We start from the raw sequence: 6,297 nt of genomic DNA, 5'->3' as shown, positions 1-6,297 counted from the left end.
TCCCTGCATGTTCTTCCCCAACCTCCCACACATCTTCTGCTCACCTTGAATTCCTCCTCATCTGTCTACATTGTGTCTTTATCACTATGTAGATTCTGTGAATTTTTTTCTCTCTTCATCTTCATCTGATGCCTTTTTTATTCAAAATGGTCATGCTGCATCAGGTTCCAGCCTCTTCTCTATCCCCAGTCAGTGACCTCTCATTCTGTCTCTTTGCAATCCGTACTCGATCTAATTCTTTATCTTCTCATTTGATGCTCAGAATCCCAGGATCTTTATTTGTATCTGTTTCACTTGGTTTTTCTGGGTCTCTGTTACAGAGGGATTGAGCAGAGTGTCTTAGTAGGATGCCATCTTGTCTCCGCCTCTCCATTGATCTACTATAAGCCATAAAATCAAGGAACATCTGGGGCTACCAACAAGGAAGGAATCAACAGGGCCAAGACCCTGATTTGGGCTTTTAGCCTCCATAGAATTGTGACAAAATAAACTGTTCTTTAAAGCCACCCACATATGGTATATGTTTTTTTTAAAAAAGCACTAAGTATCTAAGACTTTCAGAATAATATGTTTTAATAGGTTGTTCTAAAGATGAGGTGAGTTACCAATTCTTTATCTCCACTGAAGGCAAATCCAGAGGAAATCAACTGCAATGTCCATAGGAGAGCACCAAGCTGAGTAGTAGATAAGGCTCCAGGGTATGGGGTGCAGTATACTAAAAAAGTTAGGTGTCTATAGATCAATGTTGGGATAAGGATTCCTGATAGCTCTAACATTATCATCCAAATGTTATCATCTAAATTTAGAAATTTATAAAGTTTCAATCTGGCAAAATCAAAACCAAGTTATAATTCAGCAAAAACAAACAAACAATCATAAAACCCACAAACAAACTAGTATTTAAATACCAACTATATGCTCCTGATCAGCAATGTGGAAATGTAAGAAAAAACAGCCTCTTTGAAATTAAAAAGTCTGGTAGATTTGTATTTACACACAATTAAGTCTTGATATGGTGGAGCACTGAAGTGGAGAACCAGTTCCAAAACAACCCATCACAATATATGCAGGGAGCAATTGCTAAACAAAAAGAAGAAAGTGAATGAGAGGGGCTGCAGTATGTTTTAATGGGTATTTAGTTTACATATAGGTTTTTGGTATGATCACTTTTGTACATGCAGATGAATAAATGATGATATATTTACCTCAGCTCCATTTCCATTTTGAACTCAGTAATTCTGCTTTGTAGTTAGCTGTGTCATGCATTATATTTAGCCACATTCCAGGACTATATTCACTAGATGCTCAGTTGTGACAACCAAAATGTCTTTAGATATTACCAAATGTCCCCTGGAAGCAAAATTGCCCCAAGTTGTGAACCAGTGGTTTAAACAATGGAATGATAAACAGCAGCAAAATACATGTAACACATAACACATAAAAATATGGGGAAAACTTAGCAATGTAATATTAAATGAAATAGGAAGCCCAAGAGATTACATATACAAGACACACTTAATAAAGGGGAAAATAGATTAAAACTATTAAAAAGGATAGGTATGGGACAATTAACATGTAACTCAAGATGGTGCTTAATCAGGTGTGGATAGATGGGGAGGATGAGAAGGGGAGGACCACATGGTTGGTAGTGAGCTACTTTCAAAATCTTAGTTTTTATGTGCTTATTACATTATAGGAAGAAAGAGGGAAGGAAGGAAGAATAAGAGGAAGAGATGGAAGGGAAAAGAAAGAAAGAAGGAAGAGAGGAAGGGAAGAAGGAAAAGTATATGTGGGGAGCCCTGTCGTTAGGTGCTATTGAGTCTGTACCCTATGTACAACAGAATGAAGCACTGTCCATTTCTGCACCATCCTCACAATCTTTGCTATGCTTAAGCTCATCAATGAAGCCACTAATTGAAAGTTAATCCATCTAATTGAAGGTCTTCCCCTTTTTGCTCACTCTCTACTTTACCCAGCATATCCTTCTTCAAGGATTGGTCCCTTCTGACAACATGACCAGAGTATGAGAGATGAAGTCTGGCCATTCTCCTTTCTAAGGAGCGTTCTGGCTGTACCTCTTCCAAGACAGATTTTCTTGCTCTTCTAGCAGTCCATGATACATTCAGTATTCTTCGCTAACACCACAATTCAAATACATCAATTTTTCTTTGGTCTTCCTTATTCATTGTCCAGTTTTCAAATGCATATGAGGCTATTGAAAATACCTGGCCTGGGGCAAGTGCACCTTAGTCTTCAAAGTGACATCTTTGTGAGGAGCTGTAGTTTGGCAAATTATTTTTCCAGAGGAAAAGAAATGGTTGATAACAAATACCAAATGGGGATGGAAGAGGTTCTTTCTCCGTGACTTTGGAGAGTGTGGTCAAGATGTCTCCCAATGCCATTTCTGAGTCCCTGGGTGGTTAAAGGTTTAAATTGCTCAGCTGCTAACAGAAAGGTTGGAGTTTTGAGGCAATCCATAGGCACCCCAAAGGAAAGCTGGTGATCTACTTCCGAAAAGCAGCCTTCAAAAACTCTATGGAGGATTTTCAAAATGGATTCTAGTCAGTAATCAACAAGCTAATTCCCTCTAGCATCTTAGTGCTGGAAAAACTAGGTACAGCAGTTTGAATTAGGGATTTTGGTGCTCTGAACAGCACACTGAGTCAGAGTGCATCAAACTCAGGGGAGTAGAATTAGAAAGGAGAAAGGGACAAGGGAAAAAATAACAAGATCAGGAGATTTATCCTGCAGATAGGCAGCCGAGAAAGGCCATTGGAGACTTCCCTGCGGGAGCGCTGACCGGCAAGCAAGAAAGGTCATCCAAGACTTCCCTGGGTTAAGGAAGAAGACACACTACACCAGCATACCAGCAACCACATGAGGATACCAGCTATCACATTGAGGATTTACCTTCAACATCTGATTTCATTGGTAACTTGGGTTGGTTAGGTGCAAAAAGGCATGTTCAGTGCAGTGGCAGGAAACCTGAGCAGAGAGTCCATTGGTGCTGCAAGAGGGTGGGCTCAGGGAGATGCCACTGCAGCAGGTCACCGATCAGGCGTGGGTCAGCTTAGTGGCACTGAGGGGCCTGCACTTGACTTCGTCAGAAATGTTAGGACCACAGGGTATGAGTGGGCACTCTCCTAACTCCAGCACCACTAAAACCAAACAGATTTTTGGCACTGTAGGTGGGCAGACCCAGAGAGGAACTCCCATGGTGGATCGTGGTCTGAGCCAGTGCCGTGGGCGGGAGAGCCCAGAGAGGAAATCCTGTGGTGGATCGCAGAGCTGGGCGGTTGTCTTGGGACAGCATTTTGGCACCAAGGAGCCTCAGGAGCAGGGTTGTTGCATGTATCTGAGACTGGCAGAAAGTGGCAGCCCCCTAACAACTGGAGTCTTTGCTGAAATTGAGCTGTGGGCCTGTGAATAACAGTACAACGTCATCATTAGCAGCCTGCTCAAAGCCCTAGAAACTGCTCCTAGCAATGGGGAGCTATCACCTTCTCTGCCAATACCCTCAGTCATCCAATAGAAGAAACCATATTCAGCCACCAAATTACCTTCTGGTTCGAATTCTAAACCCTCTTTATGACAAACAGAAACCCATATCCACATTCCACACAGGGATTCTCTAGGAAACAACAGGCAACCTCAAATCAAACAAACAAACAAACAAAAAAAAAAAAAAAAAAAAAAAAAAAAAAAAAAAAAAAAAACAGGACAAGGCATTAGAAGCAAAACCACAAACAAAGGTATCATTAAACATGGAGGAAGAGGAGGCAATAGAATTATGTGAGAAGGAATTTAGAAGATATGTTTATAGAGCTTTACAAGAGCCCAAGGAAACCCCAAACAGAAGCAAGGAGAACACAGACAGTACCCTTGAAGAACTCAGGAAAATCATTCAAGAACAAAGTAATAAGATTAATGCACAATCAGAACTCATACAAAAACAGCAGTTAGAAATTCAGAAGATGAATGCCAAAATTACAGAATTCACAACACAGTAGAAGCACAAAAGAGTAGGTTAGAACTGGCTGAAGAACGCATATCCCAACTAGAAGACAAATCCCTGGAAACCAGCCTGTATGAAGAAAAATCAGAACAAAGATTTAAAAGAAATGAAGAGAACCTAAGAATTATGTGGGATGACATGAAAAAAAAAAAAAAAAAAACCCAACATAAGATTCATTGGAATTCCAGAACAAGAAGAGGTGAAAAAAACTGCTGAGAAAATTGGGGAAGACCTGCTAAAAATTTTCTCTATATCATGAAGGAAGAAATGATATTTGTCCAAGAAGCTCAAAGAACCCCACACAAGCTAGATCCCAAGAGAAAAACACTGAGGCATATTATAATCAAACTGTCTAAAATGAAAGACAAAGAAAAAATTTTGAGAGCTGCCTGGGACAAAAGAAATATTACATATAATAATCAAACAGTTAGGCTGAGCTCCGATTACTCAGCAGAAACCATGCAGGCAAGAAGGCAATGGGATGGCATATATAAAACACTGAAAGAAGAATTTCCAAGCAAGAATCCTATATCCAGCCAAATTATCCATCAAATATGAGGGCAAAAGCAAAGTATTCTAAGACAAACAGAAATTAAGGGATTTTCTGAAAACCAACCCTATAAGAAATGCTTGAGGAAGTTCTTCCAATCAAGAACTCACAACAGAGATCAACAAAATCAGCAAACGTGGCATCAACACTAAAACCAAATCAGAAATAGAAACTCAAAATAAGGCCATAAAACATTGTACACTAAAAAACAAGGAAGTCAATCAGCACATGACAACAGTCACTAACCTATTAGAGGGAATAAAACTTCTAGATACAAACTTCCAAATGGAGAGGAAAACAGAAAAATGTCTTCACAGTATGCACTGTTCTAAAAATGTAGAGACAAAAATGTAATCCAAGTTAACCACAGAGAAAATTAACAATCTCCCTAAGCAAAACCAGAAGGAAGGAAAACATATGGGTTTAATAAGCACAAAACCAACAATAAAGAAAAAAAGAGAGGAAGCATTAGGTAACAAACTGAACCCAGCACAGAAAAATATATGGACCAAGGAAACACCAACAACACGACAAAAAAACACAACAGAATGACAGCAATCAGTTCATACCTATCACTAATTACACTCAATGTGAATGGACTAAATGCACCTATGAAGAGAAAGACAGTGGCAAACTGCATAAGAAAAGAAGACCCATTGATATTCTGCCTACAAGAGACCCACCTTAGACACAAAGATGAAAAGAAATTAAGAGTTAGGGGATGGAAAAAAATATACTGAGCCAATGGTAACCAAAAAAGAACAGGAGTGCCAATGTTAATTTCTGATAATATAGACACTAAGGTGAGAAGCATCACAAGAGACAAAGAAGGACATTATATTATGCTGAAAGAGTCAATTGACAAAGAAGACATTACAATAATAAATATTTATGCATCCAATGGAAGTGCTCCAAAATACATGAAGCAAATATTAACTGAATTAAAAGGTACTCTAGACAACTTTACAAGAGTACTAGGAGACTTTAACACACCACTTTAGAAGAGGGACAGGTCAACTAGAAAAAATCTCAACAAAGATACAGAAGAACTCAACAATACAATCAACCAACTCAAATTCATAGACATATACAGAGCATTTCACCCAACAAAAGCACAATTCACATTCTTCTCCAGTGCACATGAATCCTTCTCCAGAATAGACCATATGTTAGGACATAAAACAAGCCTCAATAAATTCAAAAGCATTGAAATACTACAAAACATCTTCTCAGACCACAATGCTATAAAATTAGGAATTAATAATAGGACGACCAGGGAAAAAACATCAAATATACGGAAGCTGAACAATTCACTACTCAGAAACTACTGGGTAATGTTGTAGTTGTTAGGTGCTGTCGAGTCATTTCCGACTCATGGTGACCCCATGCACAGCAGAATGAAACACTGCCTGATCCTGTGCCAGCTCCATGATCCCTGCTATACTTGAGCCCATCATTGCAGCCACCATGTCAATCCATCTCATTGAAGACCTCCCCCTCTTTCGTCAACCTCCCACCCTACCAAGCATGACATCCTTCTCCAGGGAATGGTCCCTTCTGACAACATGACCAAAATAGGTGAATCAAAGTCTGGCCATTCTTGCTCCAAGGAGCATCTTGGGTGCACTTCCTCCAGGACAAATCTGTTAGTTATTTTAGCAGTCCACGGTACTTTCAGCATTCTTCGCCAGCACCACGACTCAAAAGCATCAACTCTTCTTTGGTCTTCCTT

The sequence above is a fragment of the Orycteropus afer genome, unplaced genomic scaffold (assembly GCF_000298275.1).
Source record: "Orycteropus afer afer isolate SDZICR_OR568_19922 unplaced genomic scaffold, OryAfe1.0 scaffold00270, whole genome shotgun sequence".
NCBI lineage: Eukaryota > Metazoa > Chordata > Mammalia > Tubulidentata > Orycteropodidae > Orycteropus > Orycteropus afer.
Note: the sequence above shows the minus strand (reverse complement) of the source record.